This window comes from Polistes canadensis, unplaced genomic scaffold (assembly GCF_001313835.1).
Source record: "Polistes canadensis isolate GaletaPanama2010 unplaced genomic scaffold, ASM131383v1 scaffold_154, whole genome shotgun sequence".
NCBI classification, from domain to species: domain Eukaryota; kingdom Metazoa; phylum Arthropoda; class Insecta; order Hymenoptera; family Vespidae; genus Polistes; species Polistes canadensis.
Window position 1 is genome coordinate 324,600 of NW_014569701.1, and position 11,625 is coordinate 336,224.

Below are 11,625 nucleotides of genomic sequence, written 5' to 3' on the forward strand. Positions count from 1 at the left end.
CATAATTTTTAATTCCATTCCAGCCAGATTACGGGAAGAATACTTAAATAGCGCACGGAATTTCTTAATTACAGATGATGCATAGCCAGGAGACGAAGAGTTCTTTTTCGTCCTACCCAACCACTTTTAAACGAACCCTCGTCTTATCCTCATCATCGTCGTTCTAATGATGAAGATCAAGGCCATTACATTCAAAAAAATAATATATATAATCGTTAAAACGTTCAATCCATTAATTTATGAAATAATCAGCTAAATCATGAAATGGTATATAAATATGTTATTATATCTCTGTACACATATATGTACGTATTTGAATAACTCATTTCTATATTTAACATAATCACAATTAATAATTTATCAATTAGATTGACCTGTAAATAAATTCATCTATTAGGTTACATACCATAATAATGATATGTTATTTGATTTATATTTATCCGACAATATATCTATAATTTAGCAAAAGTCATCAAAATAATATTACATATTACTTTTAACCAAGCTATCATTTCAATCAAGTTTAAGCTGCATATTTGATCTATCCTCTATCATTAATATCAAATCAGATTGTTCGCTTTAATCTCTTCATTTTCTACCTCTTTAGGCTTAAACTTATTGTCCGTTCAAAGAAATCCGTACTAATAATTTTTTCGATTGCAAAATCGAACAATGGAAAGTAATGCGACGATTTAAACCTCATTTCGAATGGATTAATCGGACTGAGGGGTTGATAGAAACGAAGTAAAGAAGGAAAGAAAATGAAAGAGGAGATGAAACGATAAGAGAGAGAGGGAGAGAGAGGGTTAACTGTTGGGACCGTTTCTGGTTGCCAAGCGACGGAGTATAGTAGTTTCCGCAAGCGTGAAAGCTCCTATGCGATTTTCTCTCTCTCACTCTCTCTCTCTCTCTCTTCTCTTTGTATAGTTTGCTAAGCTAAAGTCTCTGGGAGAGGCTCGTGTCCCTTAATTCTAAGCTGGCTAATCTAAACGGCTCGAGTCAACTCGGTAATTAAACGAGCAATCTTGTCTTCCTTGTCTACACTCTTCTTCTATTTTCTTTTTTTTTTTATTTATTCCTAGTAGTTTTTTTTTGTATCAGTTTATTTTTTCTGCGGTTAGCTCGACGCAGAGACTGACAAAGTTGACGAATAAAATAAAAAAAATGTTATCGACGTTATACGACAAATTCTGGAGTAACGCTAGCGCGTGCGCACATTATATTCATTGTCATTTTTACGGTGCTCTGATTAAAACATTTCTATGATAAAAGCGACGACACAATTTTCCTTGACGAGCACTCTTTTTACTTCTTCTCTTTCTCTCATCTCCTTCGTTCATTCAGGAGGAGGATTTCTTTTCCACGTGCTACTATAACTACGTTTACTATTACTACTACTACTACTACTACTACAACTACAATTACTACTACTACTACTACTACTGTGGGAAGCTTTACGGTTTAATAATCTCTTTCATTGGGCAGAAATTCTGTTGCAATTTTGAAACTTCGTACATACGGACTTGTCGTAAAATCCGATTGTTCGGTGTTCTCTATCTATCTCTTTCTCTCTCTCTCTCTCTCTTTCTCTCTCTCTCTCTCTCTCTCTTTCTCTCTCTCTGTCTCTTGTCCGTACTCTGCGGCATCGCTGCGATTATTTGTCGCTCGTTCTAACTTTCTCTTTGCCTTGGAATTTCGTAGGTCGCGTTTAGAAGACTGGACTTTCGACGGAAGGAATATCTAGCATCTTTGTCGTTCTAACGCATGGAAAAAGGTGATGGTAGTAATAATAATAATAAATTATATCTATAACGTTTTGTGCGAACTAAAATCCAGTAGCATTAATTAGCCTGACAGAACGGGACAAAATTACATGTTAGAGCTTTCAACTATTCTATTCCCACATTCTTCATCTCTTTCTCGTTAAAAACGCATAACTTTGAGAAAAATGCAAGGGAGCGTAAATTTTCTAGGTACTTCGGGAAACGAGATAGCGAGCTTATGTCAGGAAGGACGAAGGACGAAAAAAATAATGAAACGACAGTGTAACGAGGTGAACGAGGAAAGAGAAAGAGAATCCTTCGGCTACGTTGCAATTCCGGGGGTTATTTCGGGCACATATATTCAACTTAATGACAATTATTATCCAACGGACACGGTTCTTCGTCTAACAGATAATTAGGTACATTATTTATGCAGGAAAACCAGGCAGTTGAATTTTTACGCGTATCTTTTCTTCGAATCGTGAAAGAATACAAAAAATCGATGAACGTTATTATCCTGGAAATTTTCCAAAAAACCAAAGGAAAAAAAAAAAGAAAGAGTAATTTGTTTTTCCATTATAGCAAAATAACTTAGCTATATTCCTATACCTATATATACAAAGTTATTATTTCATAATTTTCACAAAGTCCCGTCTAGTTTGATCAAAAGTTTAAAATCCTTTTACCTTTTCCTCCAAGCAAGGACTTCGTGCACGTATCGATTTTCGTTTAAATTCGATCCCACTCGAGACAGGGAAAATACGAGATCCCTCGTTTCATCAAGTCTAGGCCACTCGTAATTCCTGACGTTCAGTTCGCAATGAAAGTTCATTCCAGGAAGTCTTAATAAGCCTCTTGGTGGTTGTCCAAAACCATTCACCGAAGAGCAGATAATATGATAGCAAATCGAGAATTGTTTAAGTCTTTCAATCTATTCGACACTGTCGTACGAATGTGGCCGAAGATAGTTTATGGGTAATATAACGTAATTAACTTGACAATGGATAATCGAGGTAGGGTGGCAAAGTTGGTGGTACTGAAAGGGTAGAATAGGAAGGAATAGGAGGAAGAGGGGGGAATATTTGAGGTAACGGAGATGGTAGCTGAGAGAACGTCGTTTCGAAACGGTATCCCAAAGGAGCAGATAAGACCGTTGAAATATCGACAGCGTGTGAAGGGTGTATAGAGAAAGAGAGAGAGAGAAAGACAAAGAGAGAGAGAGAGAGGGAGAGAGAGAGAGAGAGAGAGAGAGAGAGAGAGAGAGAGGTAATCCTCAGGAGAGCTTCCTGTTACGGAGCTTAACCAGTCAAGGATAATCACCGTAAGGCACCAGTAGATCGGCGTGAAACGGTATCGACGTCGACTATCGTCTCGAATTTCAACGAGTTCGCAATAAAGATTTGTCACAGTAGGTATCCAACATCACTTTGAGAGGAAGATCAAAGAATTTCAATGTTTCGTGTGCGTATAATATACATGTATTTGTACCACTAGCATAGTAGCGAAAGATAGAAAGATTGAATCTCGGTGAAAAAATTGGAACACATTTTTCTTTTTCACTATTTATTTGTTTTTTTTTTTTTTAAATCCAGTTACGAGAAAACAAAATTAAATCTAGTAATGAAGTCCTTGCAAATCGATGATCGTGAGTTTACTCTCTCTCCTTCTCTCTCACTTACCTTCTTCTTTCTTTTGCAAGAAAATTGAGTTGACATTTTAATAAATATCATTTTCATTTGTAAAGTCTGCGGTCTGCTATGGCCTCGATAAAGTTGAAACTGTACAGAGTTTGCGTCAAGGGACGAGTGAGTTTCGAAACCGAGTAGAAAGGATAAAAAGAGGGAGAGAGAGAGAGAGAGGAAGGATGAGAAAATGGGTGGACCAATGGAAAAAGGGGTCGATCGCACTTTAAACACCGGTGGTCGGTTTCGCTCGTCGATAAAGTAGGCATTTAAACGCGTCAAATAAATCGTACCCCAAGCGATAAATCTCTTCTCGTCGGTCCAGCCGATCGGTTCGCATTTTCGACCGATCCCGTAACCCGTTATGGCTCTTCGTTACCACGTTAACTCCACCCTACCTGCCTCCTCCTCATCCTTGCCTTTCTTTTCTTCCTCGCTATTTTCCACGCTCTCACTTATTTTCTTTTTTTCATTTTACTTTTTTTTCCCGCCGCTCGTCTATCTCTTCTCTTTTTTTCACAAATTTTCGTTCCTTCCTTCCTTCCTTCCTTTCATTTCTACCCTATCTCCTTTCCACCTAACGTTTATCTCCCTATCTATCTCTTCTTTTTCATCGACCGTGAAATTGCACCACCCACGTTTACTGGTCCCCTTACGATGCCAGTGCTCTTTTAAATCATCCTGGAAAAGCTTGTCTTTTGCGAAAGAAGAAAGAACCTTGTGCTGCCTTTGAGAAACCTATCCTAGATGAAAGACGATCTTTTTCAATGTGTTATACGTTTATGTACGCGTTAGAAAGAAAGTATGAGAGAGAGAGAGAATGAAAGAGAGGTTGGAACTAGTACCTGTAATTACGAATTCCTGTTTACTCGTCGCGGTTTCACACAAAATACGCGAAACGGATTCGTTTCGGGGAAGACGGCGTTGGTCGTTAAGCTTACACTAACTCTGCATGTGATGTAAACGTAAGGGTGTAAGTGATACATATGTATATAGAAAACCGAGAGAATTACGTGCACTTCGTTTTAAGACCAACCACGCGTTATTGATCGAGATTAACGATGTTTCCTTTTAATCGGTTGATCCTATGAAATTTGTCACTAGATTAAATAGGTAAAGAGAGATCGTTAAAGGGATTGTAAGTAATGATAACAAAGAAATATATTATTGTCGCTTGAAATACTTAAAACAATCGAAATCTAATCGTTTGCGTTATTTTAAAAAATGGGGCCAAATAATATTATTGAGAAGGAAAATAAATCTTTTGCTATTTTGTTCGTGGCCTCATCATTTCATGCTCATCGTTACAAGCCATTCAAACGGAACTTGTTATTTACGTGGATACCTATTCGGAGAAATGCAATAGTACTGTCTCTTGTGTTTTTGTTTAGCCCAGAAATGGTTGACTCTTCTGGGAATTTAACCAATCAGGATCTTTATAATTAAGTTTTCTGTCTAATCTCCAGGATGGCCGATTAGCCGACGTACTCCGAATGCAGCGAGCGCACATAAACATGGCAATAGCATGATTCCTTGGAATTAACTTCGAGAAAAGGGCTCTCCTTGATGGAAGAAAGGATGAAACTAAGGAAGTGGATTCTCTGGGGCTTTTCGACAAGGATCGTATCATTTCTTTTTTAATTCTATTGCCGTTCTTCCTCTCTCTCTCTCTCGCTCTCTCTCTCTCTTTCTCTCACTTTATCTTATCCTTCATCCTTTTTCTCATTATCCATCGACGTATCCGACCAAGATGTCGCTATAATCGTTTCTCGATCTTACTTACGACTCTTACGATTACTAGCATCGGTTCGTTCTTTCGCATCAGTCGTTATTCCTTCTGAAACTATTATTATTGAACGACAAAAGAAAAGGAAAGAAAAGTAACGTTCAAATTAAAAATTTGTTAATTTAAGAAAGTTTTTAGTGGACGATCAATTTTTGACGATGCTATATATCTGTTCTATTTGTAAGCTCGTTGATGAAATTAAAAAGATTATGACAAACGAATATTGCGTAATAAAGTAAATTAGATACATTTAACCACTAACGTCGAGTAGCAGGCAATAGAAAAGAATGTAATCTCGGAAATGACAAGCAGCTTCTTGTTAATTCGCGGGTAATTAAAATAACGTTATAGCGGCTTGCTAGGATCGTACCTCTTTTTCATTGTTATATTCCCTCGTAGCCATTCTCATTAAAAAACACGAGGTGAGATGACGTTTCGGCGAACGTACCGTGCTATGTAAACCATATACATATACATTAAATGTATGTACATATTTATATACTTACGAAAGCCAACCAACTTCGTTGCCAACTTTGCAAATTAATTACCTACGAAAGATACGATACTCGATATACGTAAATATAAATTTATATATATATGTAGAGAGAGAGAGAAAGAGGCAGATAGAGGTTTAGTTAGAGAAAGAGAGAAGTAGTTAAATGTTTTCACGATAAATTTCGAAGTATAGAAAGTGTTCTTATCATTTTTGTTCTTCTTATCATTAGATCGATATCGTCGATACTTTTTTAATAGTTCTTGGTCGATTAAGAGCGCAGAAATAAGCGAATCGATTAATCTTCCTACAAATGAACTTTCTCTCATGGAAGGAAGGTGTATATCGATAATTACAGCTTTATTTGTATCGCGTTCGATTGCTAAATGTACACCGCTCGACTTAAGTGATTATTATTTTTGTGTATTGTACTAAAAGAACGTATACAAAAGAAAAAAAGAGAGAAAGAGAAAGATCTATCGGTTCTCCGTTCCAGGATTATGAAAGTTCAAGTCTAAGGTATTTTTTATGCATCAAGGCATTTAATCCAGCGTCAGCTGCGAGGGTAGCTTTTGAAAAATACGAAAAAGGAAAGAAAGTAAGAAATAAAGAAGTGTCGTTAGAATATTTCGCGTCGTTTTATCTCAAAGATCGATTCACGAAGGCGAATAAATTGTATAACGTTTCTCTTTTTTTCCTACTTTTCTTCCTTTTTATTTCATTCACTCATTCATTTATTCATTCATTTTTTCCTTTCTATTCCAAGTTTAATCCAAATCATTCCTTTTATTTTTTTATTTCTAGCTCCTTGTAATCGAGATTTAAAGATAAGTATTCTCATTGTTTCGCAAATATTAGACTGAATTTAAAAAAATAAGATATGTATGAAAATCTACTAAATCGAAGGGACGAAGATCCACACGCTCGAAGAGAGAGTTTGGGGGATATTAATTAAATTCCACGACAATTAATATTTCAATCAAGTTTTCCGATACGCCGTGAATACTGCAGTCAGAATTATATTTGTCGGAATAAAATGATAAACCCGAAATCTACGTTCGACCAAAAAGTCAATTAAAACGATACGCGAAAAACAAATAATTATTCGGGAACAAATGTGTTAAATAGAAATAGAGAGACAGAGAGAAAGAGATGATAGAGAAATAAAGTTGTTGGTCGGTCGTGGTCGAAGCATTAGAACGATCGAGATTACGTTGATCCATCGATCACGAATAAAAGTCGAGATACGTCGTTGCTATGCGTGAAAATTTTCATGGACTTTAAGATACGTGTGAGAGAGAAGTAATTAAAACTTGCAATTCGTTGGACTCGATGAATGTACAACGAGAAAGCAAGAGAGAGAAAGAGAGAAAAAGATAGTGTGCATATGTGTGCGCGTGTGTGTATGCCTCTCGTTGGTCAAGCGCGAAATTGGAATTCTACTTTAATAAATTTAACAAAACGGAGAGAGGATTACGGGAAACTACTGCGAATGCATTATCCTGTAGAATTGATTGGTCGGCCGCGATACAATTCCGAGATCAATAATGCAGTCGGATTTGGTGATAATATGTAAGTGTGCGCTTCAAAATGTATATTCTCTTCTTGTGAAATAAAAAGAAATCTTATCAATTTAAAAGGAACAACATATTATTATTTTCCTCGGGTTTATCGAAATTTTTCATTTTAAGCTTGACGATGAAAAAGAGATGAGAGAGAGTAGCCAACGTTCGTTGTCAAACTTTTGACATCCATCGGGAATGCTTTTCTTTCCTCCGATTTGCTCGTCGAAAATCGCCAAGGAGGATTGCGAGAAGTTTCATGTCAAAACGGCAGTTGATTTACGAGGAAGATTAATAATCTTCAAACGCAATTACTGCGGCAGCCGCGGGCGAGAAAAGGGGATGAAAAGAGAAAGAGAGAGAGAGGGAGAGAGAGAGAGAGAGAGAGAGAGAGAGAGAGAGAAAGATAAAGAAAGAGAAAAAGAGAGAGAAAGACAGAGAGACAGAGAGAAAGGGTATCCCAGTTCGGGGTACTAGGAACTTCCTTTCGAACTTTATTATAAAACTAATATTTTCCAAGTTCTATGAGGTATTACGATAGTTTTCTGAAAGGGCCTGCCACGAGCCCGGGCGAAATGGCTCGTAGGCGAAACTTCAATATTCGGCGACCATAACGACATCGCGTGATATATTATTTCCTACAACTTCTCGTCTCGCGGCTTCTGTCTACTTTGAGAAGGATTGAGGAAAAGAGTAGAGAGGAGAAAGGACGAGAGTGACGAAGAACGGAAGGAAAAAGGAGAAACTTGATTAAGAATTCTAACTGCACCAAGTCTCGTCGAGTAGATATCTTTTTCTTCGTCTTTCCTTTATTCTCATTCCCTTACTTCTTCTACTTCTTCTTCTTCTTCTTCTTCTTCTTCTTGACCACCTTCGACGGAATAAATTATAGCGAATGAATGGTGTTACTGAATATTCGTAGCATTAATTTTGATGAAACATAAAGTATGATCGATAATAGTTAACGAACATTTTCATATTTATAACTTTAATATTGTATATTTAATAAAGAGATGGAAGGAAAGGGAAAAAACAAATGGAAAGGACGAGTAATTAAGTACATTGGAATCGGGACGAGAAATGTTTAAAGATCGTTCTATTATTACATTGTTTTTATCTATTTCTCTTGCCCTTTCCCTTATTCCTCCCCCTCACTAATTTAGTCTCTCTCATGCACCGAAAGAGAGACTCTGCGGCACTCCGTTCTTCCCGTTGGCAGGGCAAACGCGTTCGTTCTTTTTCGTATCTTCTCGTTTTAATCCACTGGTTTCATCCATTTATGCGAAGCATAATAAAAAATACTGTTGGATTTTACGTTGCACGGGGAAACGAGACTAACGTAATAACACGAGCCAGCCAAATGTACCGGGACGGAATTTTCATAATGGAACGTTCGTTTACTTTCTTTCCCTTTTTCCCTTCCATCTATCCAACTACCTAACTATCCATCTATTCATTATTTGCCTAATCATTCGCTCGGAAAAATCTATAAATGCATAAAGTACTGATTGACTTGTTGCTTTTGACGGAAATAATTTTTCTTTCGAGATTAAAGATATAATATATATGTATATGTATATAGTAATATCTCTCTTTCTATCTTTTTTCTCCTAAACCTCGAATAGCCTCCTATTTCGCGGAGACGCTTTCGGTAGTATCGAATTTCGAAATGATTCAGGATTATAGCTCGTCGACCTCGTGGTTGTCGGAAGGAGGATGATTTACGATTAGACCCTTACGAGGCCGCACACGAGTGAACAAGCAAACAAGCAAGCAAGCAAGCAACAGAGGGAAAGAGACAAGGGAACAAAAGCGTAAGCCCGAAAAAAGCTCAAACAGAACGAGAGTACAGCAAAAGAGAAATATAGTCGTTGTAGTTGGTCGCGTGTGTTTCAAGAGGACTCTTAGAATTTCTCTCGAGATTCGTACTGCCCTAGAACCAGTGGAAAGTAGTTTACGGCAAGAGATCCATCATGGCTGACAGAAATTCGTGGGACTTTGAAATTCTGACGACCGCTGCCGCCGCCGCAAATTAGTTTCGAATCTCGACTTTCTATATAACGTATCTAGGATACGTATTGAGAGCGCGAAACAAAAATTCGAATGAGTTAACAACCCTAAACACATCCGTCCTTTTCTTTCGTCAATTTACACACTTCTCGTGTATCCCATTGTGCACAGTCGGCACAGCCGGTCATTCGATATATGTGCGTGCCACTCGGAAGTTTCGATAGCGAATTTCTCGGTGGAAAATCGGTACTCGTAAAAGGACTAAACAAGAACGAAAGGAAAAGAAATAGTAGAGAGCGATAGAGAAATAAGATGGAAAAATAAAAAAAGAAAAAAAAGTGCAAGGCGTAGGGTATGAAGAAAGAAAAGAAATAGAAAGACGGGAAGATGGAAAAGAGGAAAAAGAAGAAGAAAAAACAGGGGAGAAGATAACGAAGCCTGGAAGAGAAGTCTGGGAGAACAAAGGGTGCTTATCGACACCGCACTTCTTATCCCTAGTAACTCCTTTTATTTTATCTGTTTTCTTTCTCCGTTCTTCTCTTTCGTTAAAGCTTCGAACTCGTAGCGTGTATCTGAAAGATAATCAGAGCGAGACGTACTCGCCCATAGACAGCTATTTTTGACCATGCTCTTTTACCCTCTCCTTTTTCTTTTCTCTTTATTTTCTCTCTAGGATCAAGAGAAATTGAAATAACCTAGTTTTTCCTTTTTCTTCTTCTTCTTATATTAAACGGAAATAATCTTTGCTTTTATTCGTCGACACATTTCTAGACACTTTCACGGAAATTATTAACGGATATCTTATATATATATGTGAGAAAATTTATTATTAATCTTAACGAACGGTTATGATAATACTTTTATTGTTTTTTCTTTTCTCTTTTTCATTTCTATCTCTCTCGATCACTTCAAAATTCGTTCTATTTTTATTTGCTGTCGGAAATTAATAAAGAATACTCTTCTAGATTTATTGTTAATATAATAAAATAAACGAATTAATGGTATTATCATTATAAACTCCTTTGAAAATGATTAACGAAGTAACATTTGAAATTCTTGACATGTGTCTCGTTATATCGCCGGCGAATCCGACGGCATTTTATTCGCGTGAACAGCAGAAACAATTTCCATAACGCCATCGATACGCGTCTTCTCGTTGTCGCTTTTGCTGATAACAACAGTAAAGTGAAAATTTCTAAGGAAGGTAAATATTTGACGGCCTTACCTTGTGTTTATGACGTAGTGCGAAATTGGGTTGTTATGAGAATTAGCGCCAGGTGCCCAAGACAGATTCACGGATTTGGATGTAAAGCTTGTTATGAGAGGACGTTCCGGCGGATCTGGCACGTCTGAAAGCAGAAATTCAAGAAATTCAGTCAACAAATCCTTGTATTTTCTTTTAAATAGCAAAGCTGGGGAAAAAAATATCTTTTAACTCTCACGCATATATACATATATTATATACACGTGATATTATTCAAATATATTGTTCAAATGATAAGAATCAATTCTCCCGATCAATTAATATAAACAAAAAATTGTGCCTTGATTGATATTACAACCCAGTTGGAGGTAATTTTACGTGTAAACTTAAGTATAATAAAAAAAAAAAGAACAACCATTTCATTATTTGAGACTTATGAGAGAATTTGAGTTTATAAATTTGTTGGTGTACGTGTACATTGAACTATCTCTGAATTTAGATGAATTGTAATAAATAAGAGATGTCCGTAAATATTACCTTTTTGTCACGATTATGGCAATGTAAAAATCGTTATCTGAAATAATCGGCTTCCATTGTTATCTCGTTCTCACAGTTCAATTGCTAGAGATAGACTAACTATAGGAGAAATAAGTCGCGCGGTTGAAGGCAGAATGTAAACATTACCGAGGGCAATGAATACGAAAGCGTAAACGAAAGAAAATGTTTATCGCTGGTAAAGTAATTGAAAACTTCGATGTATGCGTACTTCACAGAATTTTTTATAAACATGATTTTCTCGATAACGGAGTCTCACAACGAAAAAACTGTTATTCTTTCTTTCCGACTTATTTTTACGTGTAATATTACTATTAACCCCACTTGCATCTCTTATTTGGATAGATTATGCATACGTGTAAGGGAAATTGTAATTTAAATATTTTAAACTTCACGCTTTTTGTAATATTAATTTTCTATTTCTTTCCGAACGTTTTTTCTAATGACAATTGTCACTCGTGTTTTATTTGAGCATTGCATATCTCTATGGTATATATATTATATGTATACATTGGTATGTCATATGTATGATACATTAGAAAAAACAAAAGGGTAAAGTAAAAGAAAAAA

General features: G+C 36.5%; 1 protein-coding gene across 3 annotated transcripts in view; it reads right to left on the reverse strand.

The window, feature by feature from the left end:
• LOC106788787 (tyrosine-protein phosphatase 99A) overlaps positions 1–11,345 on the reverse strand; it is a 61,836-nt gene extending 50,491 nt beyond the window's left edge. Inside the window, exons 1-2 of one of the 3 annotated variants that reach the window (XM_014752357.1) lie at positions 11,038–11,345; positions 10,522–10,645 (exon numbers count right to left, since the gene is read on the reverse strand). The gene's annotated coding sequence lies outside the window, so the exon portion shown is untranslated. The remainder of the gene's footprint in view (positions 1–10,521; positions 10,646–11,037) is intronic. The other 2 variants (XM_014752355.1, XM_014752356.1) reach the window with 2 other exon arrangements.
• Between the last annotated feature and the right edge of the window lie 280 nt (positions 11,346–11,625).